Source organism: Cupressus sempervirens, chromosome 2 (assembly GCF_028749045.1).
Source record: "Cupressus sempervirens isolate cs-2001-9-10 chromosome 2, ASM2874904v1, whole genome shotgun sequence".
Lineage (NCBI taxonomy): Eukaryota > Viridiplantae > Streptophyta > Pinopsida > Cupressales > Cupressaceae > Cupressus > Cupressus sempervirens.
In genome coordinates, this window is record NC_143119.1 from 662,788,706 (window position 1) to 662,812,158 (window position 23,453).

General features: G+C 32.5%; 1 pseudogene; it reads left to right on the forward strand.

Moving 5' to 3' along the window:
- The first annotated feature begins 1,661 nt into the window (after positions 1-1,661).
- On the forward strand, positions 1,662-22,099 carry LOC149575104 (uncharacterized; annotated as a pseudogene).
- The last annotated feature ends 1,354 nt before the right edge of the window (positions 22,100-23,453 follow it).

Genomic DNA, 23,453 nt, shown 5'->3' on the forward strand with positions numbered 1-23,453 from the left:
TTCATATTTATAATATAGCTCTAATTAATTTCATAAAAAACATTTCACATTACAAATGCACTTTTCGAAAAAGTTAGTACAACTAAATCTATTTAATCCAGAAATATTGGAAGCCACTCCATATTATAAATGCACTATTCATTAAAATGGGTACAAACTTATTCAATCCTGACATATTGAAAGCCATTCCACATTATGAATGTACTATTCACTACCTTTGGTACAAAATTATTCAATCCCAGGATATTGGAAGGTCTTCCATATTGTAAATCTATTGAGTTTATTTCATTCCATCCATCCCATATGATGATTATCAAGAGAATTTTCCAATAGAATTTAAAGGTTGTCTTTCAATTTTCAATGTCTATCCTTCTATAATGGACTTAGTAAATTTGGACAAGGACCTTCCTAGGTTCAAGTATTTTCACAAAGAGGAACATGAGAAAAATTTGGTCATTGAGGAGGGGTTCTAGATACTTCTACGCTGTGAAAACAGTATTAACTATTTAAGTTATTACAAGCTCAACACAGTAACTACAAGTACACTTAGCTAGTTTTCTAAAGTCTTGATTCCCAATTAATGGGTTGCATTAAATGCAGGCATGCCGCAATTGATCTTAATATTAGCGTTAGTAATGATTTGTTGTATTGAAATCATAGATTGGTGAAGCCAATGGAAAGAGCTAGTTATTAATGAATTTTTAACTAAAATCATGTATCATTGAAACCCATGGTAAAAGAATTCAAGTTACTAGATGAAACTTATTCTATGAGCCCATATATTTGAGTTGTAGAGTTTTGCCACACAATCTTTCTCCATCATCATATATTGACCATATCAACTTCATGCAAAATTTATACAACTGTGGTACTTGGTAAATAACATTCATTCCTTTGCATTTTCTTCATCTTCTTCTTCATTCACATTGACTGTGAAAGTGTACTCTTGATCACACCCAAGCTATCAATCACACATGAAATATAGTGTATATGTCTTCTCTTGAAGCTCTAAAGGTGCAATAAACCCAAGCTTGACTTTAGTCTTCCTTTGGAGAAATACCCTCTTAATGGCCAGTAGTCGATTGCTTTTTAAATCCCCAATTACTAGCCACCATACTTCTTCCTTTGCTTTGGGATACCTTGGTGCATCAACTGGACCCAACTCATGTCTACCTTCAAGATCTCTTTCTAGAGTGACCTGCACTATTACATTCTCTCCAGCCCTCACAACATCACTGTCAACTATGTTATATGCCAAATCAATGTTTGGGAAGTGATTACAAAAATGAGAAATGTCTAACAGTTGTGAATCTATCAGTTGTGAAATGTCTTAACAAGTTCCTTGGTGAAATGTGGAAGCGGTAATAGGATGAAATCATAGTCCCAAAGACCTTTTGTAACCATTTGGCTCAATTCCATTGCTGCAAGAGCTGGATTGAACCAACCATTACCAGAAATAACATCTACCATAGCTTGAAGAATCTGGTTAGCAGAAAGAAGCTTGCTAATCTAGTGTTAGGTTGCAAGCTATGAAATGCCTTGAAAAGTGAGCTTACAACAATGCATTTTCCTTTACATGTGGATCAGTATATTTTGGTTTGTCAATAGCAAACTTTTGTTGATTTATCAATTTTCTTATTAGTTCTTCTTCACCTAGCCATATGGGAAGCTATGAATACTCTGAGGCAGAAGCAAGAATTTCAAGCAGCTCTTTTAGCTTTTTCTTTGCAGACAAGGATGAGCTGAAGAGTTCAATGGTGGTATAGCTAATATAGTAGTAAGATCCTATCATCCCCAGGTTCAACGGAGAAAGATACATATCATCTTCTATGGCAACACATTTTCTTGATTCCAAATCACTCAATGTACTCTCTATAAGCTCAAAAAAGTGGTCTGACAAATGCCTATGGCTGACATCTTGAAGATTATAGTAATTTGGATTCTATGTGAGTCTTTGATAGAAGAATGTCCAAGTGAGATAGTCTGCATCATCCTTCTTACTTTCAATAGTGCCCACGACAACTTCAACATTGATATGATCATGGAGAAAGTGATCTAGATGATTCTCCATAGGAAATGGCTCATATAAGATTTTTTTATAATATTCTTTATGAGGTGCATGGCATAAAATTACAAACTTTCTAGCATTATCAAGCAGTGGTCTACTGGCACGCCCCATCATTTGGAGAAGATCAATTATAGGATAGTCTATGTGAGCATTTTCCTATCCATCATAATATTGTATACCCATGACAACAACCAAATGAGCTGACAAAGACAATCCCCAACTCATTGAACTACTTGCAATGTACATCTAAATTTCCCTACACTAAACAACTGGGCTACAAGTTGTTGTTCTACCAAAGTGAACATTATGATGAAATTTTTTTTATTGGGTTGATGATAGCATTAAAAAATCATAGTTCAAAGTAAATAAAAGAGAGAATCTAAAACTAGGAAAGAACTATAGATTTGAGTAGATTTTCCTTAGGCATTATGATTAAAAAGTTTTTTTTAATAATAGAATTGAACAATCATAGCTCAAAGTAAATAAATGACAAAATTTGAAACCATGAAAGAATCCATATAGATTTGAGTAGATTTTTTTTGAAATTATAATGAAATTTTTTTTGTTGACAATAACATTGAATAATCATAGCTCAAAATAAAAACAAAATTCTCAAAAAACCTTAGCAAAGGTCAAATTTATTGACAGGGACCTTGCCTACAAGTTTGAGTGGCTTAAGAGGATTGGGGTTTTTGGATCGCCGAGGTAATAAGCTTAGAGATTCCATTGAGACATTCCTATTTTCACACCTAGAAACGCAACAACTCAATCTACCATAGAATAGTTATACTGTGCCATTTTCTTAACTTCTTTCCACTCTTCTTTTCTTGCATCTCCTTCTATGGCTATCTTTTCTACCATGTTTTCCACTTTCCTTTTCCTAGTACAACTATATAATTTTTCTCTCACCATACTATACTTCTCTTGGTAGGTACCTTGTCTCTCACAAGTAGTGTCCCTAGGTGACTCTAACATCACCTTAGAATACCCTTCTAGCATCTCTTATGTCACTTCATAACCCATAGGATGTATGAAGATATTCCATGGGTCAACTACTTTCATGTAGGTATAATTGATCTTTTTCCACAATAAAGAAAATTTTCTCTACATACTTCTCTATAATATCCCTTGGAATTCTATGTCTTTATTTTATATTAATCTAAAAACCTTTAATCATTCCAAAGTAACCTTCTATAATTATAGCCTTATTCTACATGTACTAATCAGTGATAAGTTCCATAGTGCATTTATCAGACACCCAAGATGAATTTGACATATTAGGGAATTTATGTAAGATATGAAAGTATATATACATAATCAGTTATCCAAATCTAAATGGCTGGATCTTTTCATGTTTGATTATCCTCACATTTTGAAGTAGTTGTTTCCTTATGATCTTCCACACATCAAAATTTTCCTTTGTCTATAACTATCTTATATGTAGTTTATATGACTCCTACTATCATTGATATGTGTCTTGAACTACAATATATTTTATATCCTAGAATCTTGGCTAAACATCTTAAATTAATTTTCCTAATATAAGACAATTCCATTTCTCTTCAATCCCATTTAGTCGCTATTTTTTCTCAACTTCCTTCTTTAAAATTTCAGTTCAATAAAAATATGTATCGATTCCTTAGTTTTCAAGGTGGTTTGGTATCCTAACCAAACATATCATCATGAATTTTGCTCAGAATAGTTATTAAATAGATTATTGAGGTTTAAATTATCCATTGTTTTCTATGGCACAACCTTCTACCAAAGTCCACCATTCTCAAAGGACACTTGAGTCCCTTAGTAAAAGTAGTAGCCTACAACATCAGATAGTAATAGTCAATTACATATGCATAATAGTTTTTTGTGTTGAGCATGCACAGGTAGATGAGTTGGCTTGAGGTTGTGGTTAGTTCCCCATGGTCGCCAAATTTATCTTCATATCTTTATTCACCTCACATATAAGTTATTTACAATAACTATAAAATCAACCTCTAGCACTATGAACAATACCCTATGACCAAAATTTTGAAGGAATAATAGCATGCAATTAAACTTCTTAATGTATAAATTGGGTTTTAAAAAAATCAATTTCCTTTGGGGAAAGTACTTATTTGGTTTTGAATACTAATGTCATGGAGTTCATTTCAAATCATATAGTTTCTTTTCAAGTGACATACCATGTGTTCCTTTTCTTTTCTAACAAAATTGGGTTTTTAGATCTTCATTTAGGAATGTACTTCATATCTATTTGGTGGATATTCCAACTATGATTGGAAACAAGTGTTGTCAACATTCTAATCATAATTATCTTTGCAACTAGAGCAAAGATTCCTCAATCTTCAATTTGTTGCTCTTTAGCTACTAATCTTTCTTTGTGCTTGTCAATTAAAACATTATTTTTAAACTTGATCTTAATACTTTTTATAATCAATGGTTTTCTTTCCAATGTCTATCTCTCAACTCAACACATTTTTTCATTTTTCTTTCCTTCTTGCTTCATCATAAATAACTTATGATGTTCTTCTTGCAAAGATTATCAAGTGGACAATGACTTTCAATCTAGATAATCAATTTCTTCTCTTCCTTCTATAGATTCAATGGGACTTTCGGAGTTTGGCTCAACATTTTTGGGTAAGTGTGATGATATGTAGTGCACTATAAATTTTCTCTTCAATGAAAGGATTAGCACCTCTAATTTTCAAATGGCAATCAACTAGAACTAGCTGACAATCTCACCTTAAAAATACATTTGATGCCAAATTCCAATCATAGTTAAAGACATTTAGCTATTGGAAAATGGCAAGATTATGTCTTATTTTAGATATGCAATAAAATTCGCAAGAAATGTGGAAGAACGTTAAGTTTTCATCCACCAAAACATGAGTAAAATTGTATAAACTGAATGTATTTTAAAAAATAGTGTCAATTCCCTTCAAAAGAAATATTTTGCATGCAACTTACTTGTTAAACATGTTTCAAGTTCAGAAAATCTTTAATCATAGGATCCACAATAGGTGGAAGCTTTGACCTATGTGTCAGATGTGGCTTGGCTTCTAGAAACCAAAAATTCATTAGTATATGCATCTCAACATTTAAAAAATAAATCAAGAAATTTAGGTCATTTCTAGTCTATAAATTAACTAGTATTTGTTTCTTCTTTAACATATTCAACAAACAAGTACAAGGTTTTTTAGTTTGGACTCTACCCTGATGAGCATTGCTAATTAGAGTTATAAACTTCGTAAGGCTTCTAATGAGCATGTCAAGATCCTTCTTGGTAAATTACAAAATTCTAATGAGGATAGAGCCATTATCCAACTCACTAATGCATTGCTCATCATGCAACAAAGAATCCTATTGGACTAAGTAGAAGGACTAGAGCCAACTATAAAAGGAAATAGTCTTCTATGGCCTCTAAGGTTAAAGAGCTAAAGAAAGTGGCAGAGAATATGAACAAGCTCACATTAGAAGCAGTTGAGCTACTCAAAAATCTTGGGTAGCTATTTGTCTGTGATTCTTCTCTGTGTTTTGTTGTCTTGGGTCTTTGTGTTGGGGAGCCTTGCCCTTGCTTTGTTGTCATCATCTCTGGTTGGCTGGCCTATTTTGTTTTTGTTATGTTTCTTAGTTAGTACTATAATTCTACCTATCTTTAGCACTATTTTGTAAAAGGTTTCAAGATCCCTTCAAAAAGTTGTTTTCAAGTAATCAAAAACATATTCAACAATTATCTCACTCCCTATAAACTACAATATATTTGCATATTCAACAATCAACTCACTCCCTATAAACTACAATATATTTAATAACTTTTTAATTTTACTGGTAACACCACTACGACATGTGCCTTGGTATCACATGGATTGAGAGAGACTAGTCCTTTTGAATTCATGCTTTGCCATTGAAAGTACTCACATTTATAACAATAGTCTTAAGACCAATGACACCCATCTCCTTCAAAAATATGTGGGTACTCTTTCTTGGCAACTAATACATTGAATTTCCTAAGTTAAAACATAAAATGATAAAGCATACCCAGATAACAAGAGATAGGCCTCCTTCTAGCATCGATTTGTCTACAGGCTTTCTTCCAATAATCAGTTCCAATAGAACTACTCCAAATTCATAGACATCACTTTTTTCCATAAATTTTCTTGTCATTGGTACATAAAGATAATGTTGTCATTGGTTGTACAAAGAAAATTATCTAAGTAGAGGCAAATCAATGTCATGGGGGCATTTGTAGCATAGAAAATTAATATTAATTATATCTATTTTCCTAGGATGTGATTTTTTTGGGAAGTGGATATGCCATAAACATAATTTCAAAGCTCAACCTAGTATTTGAGGCATACCATCTACAAGGTATTCTGGAGCTACATATCCCAAGGTTCCCAAAACTTGAAAAAAAAATTTGTCCACAACTCCTCGAACTATTACAGCAAGACCAAAATCTGAAGGTTGCATGCCATATTAAATAGGCAAGAGTATTATGAAGCATACTTTCTATGTGAAAATATTCCCTTACAATCAAATTTACTTACTTTGGCATTGTAGTTTGCATCAAGGAGAATATTTTATGATTTTAAATCATAGTGAATGATAGATGGATCGTAGTACTCATGCAAATGCTTCAGCGCTCTGCAATATTTGGGCATAATGACTTTAGATTATGTTGAACTGTCTTTATTTTTACAAAAGAAAAACACAGAGAATCTTCTCCTGGCTCAAATCATTATCACTATTGGCTCAAACCATTTTCACTGAAACTAAATGAATAGGCATCAGAAAATAGATAAAACAATGCCAAAACAAAGGATGGTCTATTTAGAAGTTTTAATAGCCCATAATTGCTTTAGGAGGCTTATTGAACCTATTTAGAATTGAAAGTGAATAAAAATGGGATAAGGTTAAGAATTGAAAGAGAATAATAAATGAGTATAGAATCTCACTTGAAAACAAATATAACTAAAGATTTAATGTGATGAAGAATACTACAAAAGAAAATGCCAATAATAGAGCAGATCAGGATGTAATGATTGTGTGGACAAAAATACAATCAACCCATTACTCTTCCCATCAAAATAAATTCTGAACAAACCCTTGTAACCGCTTCTCACTATTTTTTTTAACACCACAATGAACAAGAAAATTGACTGTGTGGAAAATAAGAAAACTCTTTGACAAGAATCTGTCTCGAGACAAAAAAAACCAAAGTTGCTATGTGTTTTCCACAGTTGCATATATTTGTTATAAGTATTTGTTGTTGCATCAAAAATTTGAACTATTAATGTCAGATAGAAATGGTAGATTTATTTCGATCCATGGCATGAATCTCAAAAGAGGCATTGACTACTAAATCGACAATCTCAACAATAATTTATTGACAAAAGATGCAGGGATGTAGGGTTTCACAAATGGGAATGAGGGTTTAAATTTGAAGATGGCAGAGGGACAGTGGGTGAACAATGGTGGAGCACTGGTAGGGGTGGTGCTGCTATATAATATAACATCTTTTTTGGTTTTCATGAAGGTGGCATTCTTATTAGAAGTGGTTAAATCATGTTACAAATTCTGAGGGAAGTGCTTACCAATTTGTTACCAATCTATCCTTTGACATTAATCGAAAGGACTGAAATGAGACCAAGCTCTGATACCACTTGTTACAAATTCTGTTGCCATTACACCAAAATATCGACCTATTAGTGCTCGATACAACTAGACTTATAAAATCTATAGGAAGTAATTAAATTGGATTTTGAAAGGAACATTGATGAATTTGCCTAACATATTTTTCTAGAGTACACGTTGGAATAGTAATTTCTTACATTTATTCAAAATTTATTTCAATTGAAATTTGTAGTCAATGACTCAATGTAGTACATTTGAAGTAACATTCCATTAGAAAGTTGCATTGTGTGTTTTCTAGGGATAAGACAATACAGTGTTGTTTCTTGGTCTTTTGAAGTACTTGGAACTGTAATTGTGTTTTTCTGAAGGCTTAGAATTAAAATCCTTACAGGTGTTGTTAGGAGCTATAGTTCATGATCAACACATTTAACAAATGAGTTAAAACAAACTCTCTACATTGCATCCACAATAGTTTAACATTTTCAACTAGTTATCCAAAATATAACCAAGGGAAACAATCTCATGAGTAGGACAATTCTAATCAAAGATTTTAAACAGACTTGGCCTATAAAAATAATTCACCTCAACAACTAAGCTAACATCAAGAGGAAAAACAAGAGACATATAGCTATAGAACCTAGCTCACTCACAAGGAAGCATGTTCCCTCATCAGCAATCATGTCAGCATTCTTCCCCAAAGATGGAGATGAATCTTTGATCAACCATTTCTATTAGAATGATATTGTAGTATGTACCCATAATGGTCATTTAAGTCACCTAATGCATAGTTTAGAATATCATTATTGACAACTATTGCTGAGGGCAAAAAAAAAGGGTAAATATATAAAGGGAACAAAATGATCAAATATCAAACATTGTAGGTAGCCACACATAAATCCCATATCACATTTGCATTGTATGTTATGGCAGCAGTAGTTGTGGATCATTTTAGACCTACGACATGCAAAGTGTCCATTTTATGTTAGTTTGAGCTTCACTTGGTTTCAAGAATACTATAATATTCTCTACTTAACAAGGCCAACTATGTGAAGGTGGAAGCTCATCTGGCCTCACCCCCCTCCCCCTAACATCAATCTAAAGTACCCATTATCATCTAATTACATACTTCATTCATTCATTCATCCATTTATGAACTATAACATTCAATCAATACAATCACATAACATTCATTAATATGATATAAAATTCATTAATACACAATACTAATCAAAAATTCATTAACACATAACAATATTCATTAACATAAAATAAAAATCTATATTAATACGCATCATTCATACATAATTACTTAAAACAAATTTCTTTCATTATCCAACAAGGTTTATCAAAGAAGATTTTTAAGACATCATTTCATTTTTTATTTTTTTGAGCTCTTTTAAGAAAAGCACTCATAGGAGCATCCATATCTGCTTCATTCTCCTCCTCTTCTGGCATGTGTAATGTCAAATTATGATGGCTCCTTCTCTTTGGAGGAGCAGGAGGTTGCTACACTAAAGGGGGCTCTATTGCAAGAACAATTGAATGGGATAAATTGGCATACTCTTTTTCTTTTTCTAACTGTTACACGTTTGTAATTAAGTACGAGTACAACATAAAATGCATTTTTCTTACTTGACAATGCCACATCATGTACATTAACATTTTGATCTACCACCGTGTCAACATGTTGAACACTTGGAACATGGTCCACTCCTTCAACATGATGTTCAACATGCTCTGAAATATTCAAAAAAATGATACATGTCAAATTCCAATTGAAGATGTTAAATTGTATTCATAATTTTATAATTAATTTCCAATAGAAAATTAATACCTCCACCACTATAATGCACATCATGGCCTTCGTCATGAGTAGGTTTTGTGGTAGGATATGAAAGCTGTAGTAAAATGTTATGCACATTGTTATGTAGTCAATTTACATTTAAAATTAATACAAAAAAGGAATCTTCTCAACTATTTAATTTCATTTACTTTTCATCTAACCAGTTTACCTATGAGATATCATTTGGTGCACTAGATTCTTGGGCAAGGCTTACAGATTCTTCACATAGGCATGCAACCACAACTTTATAGCCTTCCTTGAAGGTAATTTTTCTATCTTCATCTGTGACCTCCACATTGAAATTTGTGCCCTATGTTTTTTGCTTGATAATTTCAGTTTTCCATGTATGGTTTCATTAAACAAAATTGTTTGCAACATTATATTAAAAATAAATAAAAAATCATTGCTCTACTTACAAGTCAAGACTGTAGATTCATATAGCCACCAAAGCCAAGTTTGTGTTGGCCAACCTTTTCTACTCTAGCTTTTGTAGCCACGGATGTGTCTTGCAATCTATGAACAATTTCAAATATCTTAGATTATATATTTACAAATATCAATAATTAGTGCATGATTACAATGTAGTTAATACTATAATGACATACCTCTTTTTGCCCTATGTTGCTTCATTATCTCTATCTTCACATAGCCTTTTCTCCTTTGCATCTTCTATTATTTCATTCCACTCCATCAATGGAATCATAGGAGGACGGTCGTACTTTGGATTATCCTTAAGAGCCCTTCTATATTGATCCCTCACAGTCTTTATATGCTTTGCTGCTCTTTTCAGAAGTAGGCCAGTGTCAAAAATATTTTTCCCAAATTTCTCCTCAATAGATGCAATCAACTAATTTTTTAATTCCACAGCTTGTATATTCCACCTTTTTAAAAACAAATAGATTGTTAGATCAATAACTTTAATATATTACATTAAATAGAAGAAAAGAAAAATTATGTAGTAGTGATATGAAACTACGTACCTTTTACGTATGGTGGGTTCAAATAGTCTCAATGTCATATGAAAAAGATGTTCAAAGAAAGCATTATTACCTACAAAAACATAAAGGATTTATCAGTCCAAAATGAGTAAAGTAAAAGTAAACTAAATTTACACTTTAAATAATATCAATTTTAAAGCACCTATAAGCTTTCGTTCTTTTAATGGAAACATAGTTTTCTTATTCAGCAACAATGTCTCTTCATGCAAACTAATACTAATCACACAAACTGCTCCAGGAAATGGATCAGCTTTAGTAGTATTGCTCTCTATTGGTCTATCAACTGAAACATCATAACAATTTAATGACAATTTTAGTACTGCTCTCTATTGGTCTACCTCCTTTCCTATTTCCATGTCTCTCTATGTGTGGGTATATATATATATATATATATATGTATGTATGTATGTATGTATGTATGTATGTATGTATGGTGTGTGTGTGCATGTGTTTGTGTGCATGCAGGTTTCTATAGACATCATTTAAGCACTGATATGCTACTTCATTGTTCATCAACTTGTAGAAAGACATTAAAAAATATAGCACATTACAAAATATAGAAAAACAAAGTTTTACCAGTTCTAGTGGGCATAGACGATGATGTTTGCATGGTCCTCTTTGCCGATAATGTAGCAGACAATAGTGGACTGCCAACTAAAGGAGGAGTCTGCATTTCATCATGAGCTAAAGAATAGAATATTGTTAGCAAAGACATTTGTAATGGATAAAGATCAAATGGGATACTAGCGAGAAACATTCACAAATAAAAAGGTAAGTGTTATAATGTTGATCAAAATAAATAAAGTGTTACACGAAGGCACTGCACAACAACCCTGACCATGTTCACCATGTGATGTCACAACTGGCACATATGTCTATACAAGAACACATTAAATTAGAGATCATGATCTATAAGATACTATAAAATATTAATATATATTGAACTTCTATTACTACTTTAGTCGAATTACTACTTACCTTCAAAGATTGGATTCTAAGGTTCAATTCTATTCTCAATGCCTCTTTCTCGTCACTTCTGTTACCCTTGATGATAATGTTAACAAGTTCATCAATGTATCTTTGCATAATTTGTTGGGTGATGAATATAGGGTCAGTACTAAGCCTAATGTCATGTAGATATGACATCCATATTTCAGATTGCATTTGATCAGCGATCATTGTAGCTTTTTCCTATCATTTGTGACATTAAATATTCATATGCTTTCATCAAAATAACTCCAAATCCATAAAGAAAAGAACATAATAATATGACATTTGTTTCTATATTAACATTAAAATTCACAATAATTTTTTTTACCTGTATTGAAGGTGTCTAAGATGGTGCATCCATATCGCCCTATGAAAAAAAATAGTGTCTTAGAAATTAGCAATGAAATTAAAGTAATAAACTTACCAAAAAAAATATTAATAATAAAGTAGATTGTATATGTAAATCATTTGTATTAAGTTAAAAATTTAGCGTAACTAATATTTATATCTATAAAAAATTTGACATGTTCTACTTAATGTTTATATGTGCACATATGGTTTGGAAAGAAATATTTGGTCATACAAGACCCCATCATAATTAACATAGATCCTACCTAGACATTTCATTGATCATCATCATCATCACCATCATCATACTCGTCACTTTGATCATCATCGTCACCACCACCATATTCATCACCATCATTATCCTCTTGATCACTATCATCATCATGACCATCATCACCATGATCATCACCATCTTCATCATCATGATCATGATCATCATCAACATCATCATCATCATTATCACAATTATCATTAGCATGACCAAAATCATCACCATCTTCTTCTTCTTCATCACTGGGTAATTTTTGTTCCTGATAATCATTTACTTCATCTTGTGCTTCTTCAATATCTTCTTCTTCGATCACATTATACTTTACTAGCCTTCCTCTTGGGTCATGACTAACAACAAATGACCAACCTGGTTTGTGTGGAACACCAAAGTAAAACACTTTCTTTCATTGGCTTGAAAAAACATAGAACTCATCTCCAACTGGCTCAAATGACCTTGTATTAATCATAGTAAATCCACTATCATGTTCAATAACAGTCCTATCGAGATCATTTCAATTCAGTCCTAACCTAAACCATTTGAAAACAAATAGAACTATTTTGAATAAATTTAAGTTTGCATTCAAGTATATCATCCAAAATGCCATAGTATCAATTTTTAGATTGTTGAGGATGTATGTTAGTTCTAGATGAAATATTGGTGACTACGAAGATAGCACTTATCCTAAAATCACAAATTTTTTTCATTTCATCTAACTTTTTTGTTCAAAATTTATAGCCATGGTGGTACATAGCTTTGTGTTGTTTGACCTACAATTATTCAAACATGTCAAGAATCTTCTCATTGATCTGTGAGTTGATATTCAACTTATGTCTCATGATTAGTAATCTTATGCATACATTTTTATCTCTTAAGCCATATATTAGATCAAGTACCATTGGCATAAAATTGAGATCTCCATTATGATGAGCTTCTTTAACCAATGATGCAACACCATCCCATGTTAATGAGCAACCATTTTTTTGAGACTGTTCAATCCATACTATCATCCAATCAAGATTGATTGCAATATACAAGTGTAGTGCATCCCACTCATGACCAACTATAAAGAAGACAATTACACCAGTTAGAAACAACTTATATATATTGATGATGGATAAGAATTGTTAAATTACAAAAAAAAACTTATAATTATCTCTCACCCTCCTCAATCTATCTTTCCCTATCAGGTACTCCCCTTTGAATTTTTCATTATAGTTGGGATCCCAAATGCGATCTACATGGATAGCTACTGCAAACTTTGGAAGATATTCACTGATATACACCACCGTCTGGTATATCATATATCCCTCTATCATAGAACCCTCAGGACATGCTCTTTATTGAACCAAGCCCTTCATAAATTTCAAGTGCCTCTCAACCATCCACATTGATCTAGCTTGTACACATCCACACAATTTAATCTTCTCAACTTGATGTATGAGGTAGTGTTCTTGAGCATTGAAAAATATTGGAGGTAAACACTTTTGCATTTCACACATAAGTTGTGGAATTTTTTTCTTCCAATATTTTATATCTTTTTAATCAATTTCTATAGATGATAACCACCTAAAAGAGATTCAACACACAAAACACATAAAGAAGATTCCAAATAAAATTATATAATAGATTTCAGATAAATAGCTACAAATTTAAGAAAAAACACTCTTCTAACCTCATGTATTTTCCAAAATCATATATAACTTGTTTAATACTATTTTCAAACTGTTGAGGAAGGAATAGAGGTAGGACGAACTACAATCATTAAAAAATGATCATTTCAATATATTATTAAATAATGCAATTGGTATTACATTCAATCTTACAAATATATTTTAAATAGAAAACATGACTTACCTTGAGGAAGGTATGCCAATAATGTGTTATCAACCCTAGTCCAAAATCACCTTTCTTTGATAGAAGAGTGCTTATATTTGCAGCAAATCTTGTTGGAATTTTTTTTTTTATGACTCTTTTAATGCATCACTTTGTTGCTCCTTTAATAACCAAGGAAGGGCACTTGTATTTATGCGGTCTCCATTCCTATTTGATTCAATGAAAAATTTTAGTGCATGATTGGATTCATGAATGTCAATACAAATTTTAGAAATTTGTTCTCTATCACGTCTTCCATCCAACATTTTCCATAGTGTCTCTGTTACATTCTTTTCAATATGCATAGCATCAAACAAATATGTGATTGGGAGATCCTTGTAGTATGGCAACCTAGTAAATTGAGTAGAATAACTTTTCATTCCTCTAGGAAGTTGATTATTGATGCCTTGATGACTTTCATGAGCATCAATTATAGCATTAGTAAATACAAGACAATATCAAAATACATATTGTAAACTTCGGACGACAAATTGGACATTACCTCAACAATTTAGTTGATCATATTCCAATTTCTATAAATGAGGTGTCATTCTTCATGGCTTTGATGATGTCTCTTCTTTCCCATTGAAAAGATGTTTCTTGGCAATTCGATACCTATGATTATTGTGGAGAAAGTGTCTAAACTCATCAAAACACCTACTTTCTTAAACTTTTTGAATGATGACATTTCATCTTCAGACCACAAATTGGACATGCAAATTTTCCCTTTGTCTGAAGACTAAAAGATCATGTATAATTGGATCATGTAAAATTATCATGTACAACTTAAGCATTCGATACTAATGTGTAAGCACTATAACAAACCAAAAAGATGTGATCTTAACAATATAACATACCACAAAAATGAGTTAGCCCAGAGGCATCTTGTATTGTCCATACAAGCATTGTATAGAATTGAAATTGTCGATGTCCTATCGGTCTAGAAATGTCATACATAGTGATGTCATTCCATAACTTGAACAACTTGTCAATTAGGGGCTCAATATAAACATTCATATCTTTAACTTGGTATTTACCTAGCAATTGAATGAACATAAACATTACGTAATTATTATAACCATTTTCATGCACTATTTATAAATTAATTTAGATAACTATAAAATAAAAAAATATCTAGCACAATCATTGACAACATTATGTGCTCCCTCTTTATGGACATCCAAGGAGGAATGTTATTGTTAATAACAAAAATAGGCCATACTAAGTAAACAGATCTCATATCTCCATATGGATTCACACCGTCCACTGCCAATGAAAGTTTCAAATTATGAGATTCTTCTTTAAAGTGTGACCATGTTTCTTCTATCTCTTTAAATGCAGAACCATCAGTAGGCATTCACATAATGTCATCTTGACTTCTATTGTGTGCATGGTAATCCATTAATTGTGCCAAGCTAGCACACCTGAATAATCATTCAAGATGTGGAATAATGAGAATGTACTAAAGAACCTTATGAGGCACTTTTTTTGTTATTTGATCTGACTGATATCTACTAACATGACAATCAAGGAATTTTGTTGCAAATTCATGTTGTTTATGATATAGAATGTGATCATTGGGACATGCCTGTATTGTCTAATACTTCATTCCAATCTGATCCATAATGTTAGATAATTCTTAGTACAAACGAGGAAAAATGTTTGATGGTGGTAACAAAAACTTACTAATCAACCTACAACAACAAATATGCATTGTTAATATAATGAATAGTGATTGTATACTAACATTGAAGATGACAAAAATGACATACCTTAGCATACGTGACATTGCTACATTGGGTATACTATTCATAACCTTTAAGTTCACCAACAACACTATAGCTGATAGTAGATTTGTTTGGGATCCTTCATATAAGGGCTCATGTACCTTCTCAAGTACAGGGGTATCAAGACCATCTTCATCATTATTATCAAATTCGCTATTACCATCATTGTGAGCCTCTTCATCACCTACCCCAATACCATCTTCTTCAATCATGTCCTCTAGCACATTATCATCTTCTTCCATGGGAGTTTTATCCTCATCTTGGATATTCACACCTCCATAGTCCTCTAGTAGGAAATGCACATTTATCAATGGACGAAAAATCATGGCCCCCTTCAACACGACCATATTGCCTACAATGACTCTGGGCTGTTGTGATTAGAATTCTTTGATTCTTTAAGCCCTTACACTTTTCGCAAGGATAATAACATTTATCAAGTTTTCTTCATAACTGAGCCCACAATGTAGCCATTGTCTCATTATTTTGTTCTAGGTTCATATTCTCAAGCGTGGTCTTTCTTCATAGGAAAATATACCTACAAATAAATTGGACATGTTGTAGTTAATGTTTAGATCTGCACATATGGAAATTGTTGATTAATGTTTTCAAATGTAACTAAAATGATCCTATAATTTCTAGAAGGCCTAGATGTTTGCAAAATGTGGATTTATAGACAATGTATTTTAGTTATTTGCAAAATGCCTCAAAGAGATGTCAAAAGAATTTCTAGTCTGAAGAGCTATAGCCTTGAGATCCAATTTGCTATCCAAATTTACAGTTGACACAACGTTTCTGTGTATTTGTCCATTGAAGGCATGTGCATCCAGCAAGAAAGATACAATTAAATTTTGAAAGAAACACAAGGAAGGGTATCTTTGAAATTAGAGAATTCCATTGATTAATGTAGACAACACAATAGCCTTATTAAATTTAAAAACATTATACTCTACATATGTACATAACATTTTACAATGTAAATTGACATAACATTATCCTCTAAGAGATAGTTTGCAAGTTATTAGTTAAGGCATTCACAGTGGTATTAGAGTTGTGATCTCGTCAACCAGTAAATAATGCAAAAAAGTTTAAGATGTTTGACAAAAAAAAATAGGGTGGATCTTTCTTAGAAGCTGATTGAAATACCAAGGAGCCAACATAAAATGATCAAACTATTTAAAATAATATTGCAGCTTCAGAATAATGCAAAATTCAAATCTAGTTAGAACATCACAGAAAGAGGGAAGCTCATCTTCAAACAACAAACAAATTGTTAGTCCCACGCCAAAACCTAGCAAACCTAGGTTCTCAAAAAAGGATGAAGAAAAAGCCTAAGACAACCATTAGCATGTGAGTTTGTGTATGTAGCTTGCAAATCAAAACAAGGGTAGGTAAATTTCTAGCATTGCTATCTTCCTGCTTCTCGATAACCCTTCTAATATTATTTTGTATTTCTACCTACAACAACTAGGTATACACTTCTGATATTCTTTTGTATTGCTGCCTACAACAACTAGATATATAGTAGTAGAGGCAGACAGTAGTGGGTTGGAGAAATCTCAGAATCTACAACAATGGCTATGCTCAATCATTTTGGTTTGTATTTTCTCATTTAGAGAATGTTTATTTCATTGCTTGAAATGGTTTATATATGAGTGTGAATCATTCAAATTTCCTCAGTTAAAAAGATGCTAAGTGTGTAAATTATCTTTACACTTGCATTCTAGCACCATTTTTTATATGCAATCATTGAGAATATGCAACTTCTTTGCAATCACATCCATGATTCTTGACCTAACCCTAACATTTCTTAAGGAAAAAATTATAGTACTTTCTAATGTTTTGTTTATGAAACCATCTTTTTTGTATCTACTTGCTAACCATGGTAATCTGGATGAAACTAAACATTGACAATTTGTGTTACTCCTCTATGTTACCATATTACTTAATAAACCCATTTCTAGCAAAGATGTCAAATGTACACTTGAAACCAACATATGAAAAATGAAATTTAACCCAAGTGAAATTGATTTTCATGGATTTCAGTTGCATTCATCTAAAATAATTGGACTCATTGCATTGCCAATTGTGAATACATCCTGAAAATATCCATTTGTGTCGATAAGCAAGTGTGTTGCAATGGCTTCAAACTTCAATCTGTTTGTCTCTATTGAGGTCTTTTTGGGGAATTTTGTGACAAGAACATTTTTTTATCCATTTTGACTTATTTCTAAGGAAAAGAACAAGTCATCACTTTCTGAAATGAATGCCTGAGCATTATGATATGAGCAATACAATATGAAAAAAATGTGCTAATTTTTGTGACATGTGCAGGCTACTGCAGAACAGTGAAATATCAAGTCCACTTCCTAAAGAATTTATGTAAGGCTCTACTCTTTATCCATATTTTATTTTCCATTTGGGTTCATCTTATGCTAGGTTTTTTTTTAGTATTTAACCTATATGCCCCATTTTTAGAGATTTGTCCCACAACAATCTGACTAGGTCGGTACCCATGACTCATGCTTGAACCATCATGTAGGAACAATCTTCCCTCTTATGCTATGTTGGAATTATATTTCACATGTGAATGCATTTTTGCATTAAAATATAACTGATATTTAGATTTAAGTGTTTATTCTGGGGTTTGGGTGTTTGGAATTTGCTAGTATCAAAGGAAATCCTCTGCTATTTGGAGGTACTGTGCAGAATTGTCTTGGGGAGTCTCCAGCACACATGGTTTTTATAGTGAATTCATGAGAAGGTGAGGTTATTTCTACTTCTTCAATATTTTCAATCTTTATTTGATTTCCTTAGCTAAATAGCTCTTTTATAGGTATGGTACTAGCTAGAGACTCTAGAAAACATAAAGTGGTAGTCTCATTCAATGTAAGTCTAGGCCTCTTATGTTTAATGGGTTTTGGAGTTCGTATTTTCTTGTGGTAGAGACAAAGACACAATCAACAAGTTTTCTTACTTGGGAAAGATCTTATAGGAGACAAATGCTCACACCTTAACTTTGGTCCTAATGAATTTTCCTTCAACACTTTGAGGTTACCCTTTCCATAACAATCCACCATGCTAGACTAATCCTTCCCACAACCGAAAGATTTTTGTTTAGGTTTCCCTTTACCTCTCTTAATAGTCTCAAAGCTTGACTGTGGCACTTGATAATTTCTTGGGGTAGACTTTAGTTGTGAAATCCTCTAAATTAGTACTAACGAATCTGTATAGAGGAAACTCTCATATTTTCTCTGATTAATAAATACAGTGTAAACAAACTTTTACAAAATGAAATACTTTCTCTCCTAATGCAATAATGTTTTGATTTTCTCTTGGTAAACATGCTAAAAAAAAAGTTATGATAGAGTCAAAATATTGAGTACTAATATCAGAGTTTCTTCATCATGAACTCTCAAATATGATTTGATTTAAAAAATAATAGACACTCAATCAGGTAATTTCATGGGAGCTTAGGAGTTCAAGAGAGGAACAAGAACAAAAGCTTCATGAGGCTATGGTGAAAAAGACTAGAGAATGGGACAAATCAAAATGTGATCTTGATTCTAGAATAGTAGAATTGGAGCAACTGCTAAATGAGGCAGAAGCAAGAAGTAATGTAGCATCCACATCTCTTCAAGAAAATTCAAAAGCATTATCTGATTTGCAAGAAGCTAGAAACTAAGTTGAGTCTGAGGCTAAAGTTCATCAAACTAAACTTGAGATGTTAGAAAGTGAGAATGTTGGCCTCAAATATAAACTTCATGCTCTTAACAAAGAACTAGGTATAATAATTGATGAAAGGGATATTAGTAAGAAATCTACCCAGGCTACTAGCAAGAAGCAAATAGAAACAATTAAGAAAGTTACCAAGTTAGAGGCCGAGTGTCAGATGCTAAGAGGTCTACTTAAAAAATGATTACCAGGGCCTACTACATTGGTTCAAATGAAACTTGAAGTGGATACTACTGGAAGGGAGTCTGGGGATATCAAATTGAGGAAGTCACTTAGTAAGGGTGTTGGTTCACCACATTCTTCAGTAGAGACATTAAATGATAAACACAAAGAACATTCTCAGAAAGCAACTGAATACCATACAAGAAAAGTGTCAGCAATAGAAGAAAAGAACAAGATGTTAAAAGATGCTCTCTAAAAGAAAAATGGTGAGCTTAAAGCTTCTAGAGTCATGTGTGCTAGAACAGCTACCAAACTCTCCACTATTAAACAATAGTTAGAATCTTTGAGGCAAAGGCAAGGAAAACCTGCACTTGAGTTTCATTTGGAAGGATCAAGAAATGAAAGCACAGGCAATCCACCAAGCTTGTCTTCCATTTCTAAGGATAGGAATGATGGTGACCATAGTGTAGAGTCATGGGCTTCAGCACTAATTGCAGAGCTAGATCATATCAAAATAGAAAAGGCTATTGGCAAAGCTAAGAAGCTCAGTGATGTGTCCAAGGTAGATTTTATGGATGATTTCCTTGAGATGGAGAGATTGGCTTCCATGGATTCAACTGGATTGGATTACGTAGAAGTAGGAAATTTAGATGAAATAACTGACAAGAATGTTTCAAGAAGTTTTGATATTTTATCTAATCAAGAAGATAGAGCTTTCTTAGAAGAAGCTCTTGTACAAAAAGAATCAAAGTTTCAAACTATCAATTAGGAATGCTCTAATTTGTTAAAAAAAAAGAACCATTTACAAGAAAATCTAATTATTCTACAAGCTAGAAACACTTGGAATGAATCTGCCCTAGTTAGTCTCAAAGAAAAGCATGATATGATCCTTGATGTTGATGTTGAGGGTGCAGACCTACATAAAATACTAGATGAGGTCAAATATGCCATGGCAATAGATGTTGAAAGTACTAGAGATTCTCAAACACATATCTAGTCTTATGTGAAAGCTAACTTCACTTCTCATTCTGATACTGGGATTAGAATTAGTTCTATTGATGTAGAGTTTGCAACTGCTATTGTCAGCATCATTAATTCCTTACAATCTATAGCCCAAGACCCTAAAAAGACTCAAAAATTTAAATCATCAAATACTGATAAACTAGTTTTTAGAATTCAAGAGTTTTCTCAATTAGTGGATTACTTTTTGTGGTGCAAAGAAAACATTACAGAGTTAATTGTTGAACTGATATCTTTGTTATTTTAATTTAGGAAAATGTTTGCTCTTGGTTTTAGTGAAATCTTCCAAAATGAAGCCACAGATTTTTGCAACCAATTGCCCAACCTAATGTAGTATAGTTTTCTTTGTAATTTGATTAGTATAGATAATTTAAGAAGACAAGAAAGTGGTCAAGATCTTTCAGGAGAAGAAAAGGCTAATAGCCTATGCTTTCAACTAGTTGGTGGCAATTTATACATAATTAGGAAGCATAACATCATTCAAGTAGAAAATACATCTTTGGAATCTGAGTTGAAGGCCCAGGTAAGCAGAATTGGACAGTTAGAAGAGGAGATTATGTGCTTCAAGAGTGAGAATGAAAATCTAGAAATAGTCTTGGCTAAAACCAAAGAGGATCTTGGACACACATAGTATCAAATTATTGAGAAAAAAGAGGAGCTCATACGTCTCAAGAGTGAGGATGCTAATCTGGAAGGAGTCTTCATTGTAACAAAAGAGAAGCTTGATCATACCCAACATCAAGTTATAGAGTTGGAGGAACAACTTATGCATTTGAAGAGTGACAATGCTAATCTAAAAGGTAGTCCTAGCTATAACTAAAGAGACACTTGAACACATAGAAAGTCAACTTACTAAATCAAAACAAATGCTGGCAAACTTGCAAATGCAACTTGAATCTACTAAGGAATCAAAGTAGTTATTAGAGAATAAAATGGCAGCCATGATTTCTCATAAATTAGATATTAAATCTCAATTCAAGGCAAGAGAAACTTAGATGAAAGGTTTTTTTGAAAAATTGAATGCTTTGGAGCTAGAGCTTCAGGAGGAGCGCATGCAATGCAAAGATGCCATTACCAAGTGCAAGGTTTTAGAGGAGCAGTTACAAAGGTTTATGAAATGCTTCAATCCTATTTCAAATATACTAGATTGATGTATATTTTAATTTCCTAAGGTATGTTGAGTTCTATCTAAATTTTTTTATAACTTCTTCAACATGCATGTATTCAGTTTCAGACCTAGGGTTTCTGAACTAATGTGAAGATGTTTAATTGGATACCAGGAAGGAACAATTTTTTGAGTATTCCTAAAGTTTTGTATCAAAGGAATAAATTAGAAAGAGATTGGTATTAACCAGCCTGCTTGGAACTCCTCATATTTAATCTATGTTCTTTTCTTATTTGCTAAATATACAAATCAAAAGTATGCATATATTACTAATTTGTGCTTGCTTTCTATTTATTCTCCATGCTAACCAATGTAAAGTTCATGGTTGAAGTACACTGACATTTTCTATTTTATCATCACAATGAGATTTAAACTATAAGATTTAGCATTAAGATCTTCTTGGCATGAAGCCATGTTTTCCTATCTTGTTTATGTAGAAGCAGATTCCACGATAATAAATGTCCAAGAATGTATCATGAATAATTGACATGACTTAAATATAGGTAAGTCTACCAGATCTTCACAATCCATGTTAAATGCTGATTTGTTTTTGGGATAAATTGTGTGATAGTTTTTAGCATCAACATTTCAGATCATACTACATGATCCATCATCAAGATACGGGAGAGTAACATTGATAGATCACATAGGATGATCCAAAACATTGATGCTAAAAACTGTCACAAAATTGATCCAAGAAAAAAATTAACATTTGAGTATAGTTGCCTCGAAATGAGGTAGAACTATCCAAAAGGGACTATATACACTAAGAAAAGTATGGTAGTTTTGTGATATGGATATCTTATACAAATAGCTTTCTCTCCTTTTAATATAGAGAGATAGATCTATAAGGGAAACAGCACGCTTCAATTGAGTATGAAGGATTCCACACACTTAAATTAACCTGAAGGATTTGTATGTTGGTGATTTCATTTAGTTCATGGTTATCTTGGAGATTAAAAATTAAAAATCATTTATAGACTAGTGAAGAAATGAGCACGAATATGCATACTAATTTGAATAGAGAACTTTTTGGCTCATAAAGAGGCTCCTAATCCTTCATCCTTTTTTCTGCTTAAGAATGTTTTTGGTTAGAGTAAATTAGATGTACAAATGCATTTTTAGTCATAGCTTTTTCCTATCATTTATTCTACCAAAATGTTTCCTTGGAATAGTATTTTTTGATGAGCCGCAAGAAAATTTGAAGTGCCATATAGCCATTACAAATCAAATTCTTAGGATACAATAAATTCATCCCATATTTGTGGCTTAAACAAGAATTTTTGAAATGAGTTGTATTAGAATATATGGTAATTATTGAAACAACTACATTTGGAGAGTGTCTGAAAATGCAGGCAACTACACATAAGTTGAAACCCTAGTAAAAGGAGAATGGAGAAATACCAATTTGGCTCCAGCCAAGAAATGTCAAAAATTTAGACCTCTTCTCCAATCCATCATTGTCTGCTTCTTATGCCATTTGTAGCCAACAATGCAAGCATTATTAGAAAGGGCATTGCGGTGCATGACTCAGCCAAACAAAATAGAAAGCAATGACTCATGGCTTGA